General features: G+C 40.4%; 1 non-coding gene across 1 annotated transcript; it reads right to left on the minus strand.

Annotated features, from left to right (window-relative positions):
- Window positions 1-230: 230 nt before the first annotated feature.
- On the minus strand, window positions 231-337 carry LOC139886978 (small nucleolar RNA R71). The gene has a single exon (XR_011772834.1). It is a non-coding gene; the product is annotated as a small nucleolar RNA R71 (small nucleolar RNA).
- Between the last annotated feature and the right edge of the window lie 304 nt (window positions 338-641).

The following is a 641-nucleotide window of genomic DNA, read 5'->3' on the forward strand; positions in this document are numbered from 1 at the left end:
GTGGTCCGAATGAAGATGCAAACGAACATATTCGTCTTTTTCAAGAGATATGTCTACTTTTCAAACTTAAACCAGATACTGACCAAACCATATTTTTAAGACTTTTCCCATGGACACTCCACGGGGAAGCACGAAGTTGGTTAGATTCATTGGCCGAGGCTACGATAGAAACTTGGGATGGTATGGTGGAAAAATTTCTTAAGAAATATTTTCCAGCTTCTAAGTCCGCGAGACTCCAACAAGAAATTACCTAATTCTGTCAAAAGCCGATGGAAACCTTATATGAAGCATGGAATCGGTTTTTCAAAATGCTGAGAGGTTGCCCAAACCATGGTCTGGATACCTTCCAACAAGTTCAAATTTTTTACAAGGGTTGTGATGTTGCAACCCGAATTTCCAGTGATCAAGCGGCCGGAGGTTCACTCATGGACAAAATCGAGCAAGAAGCTTATGAGATAATAGAAGCAAGCTGATTATTCTCTTGAGTGGCATCAAGAACGACCAATTACTTGTAATGCTCAAGTCCATAGCGCCGGTGCTTATGATGACCTTAGTTCCCTAAGTGTGAAAATAGACGGTGTTGCTCGAAACATGGACAAAATCACCAAGAAAATTCATACTATGAAAGTAGGTTGTGAATA

The sequence above is a fragment of the Rutidosis leptorrhynchoides genome, chromosome 1, assembly GCF_046630445.1.
Source record: "Rutidosis leptorrhynchoides isolate AG116_Rl617_1_P2 chromosome 1, CSIRO_AGI_Rlap_v1, whole genome shotgun sequence".
NCBI classification, from domain to species: Eukaryota; Viridiplantae; Streptophyta; class Magnoliopsida; order Asterales; family Asteraceae; genus Rutidosis; species Rutidosis leptorrhynchoides.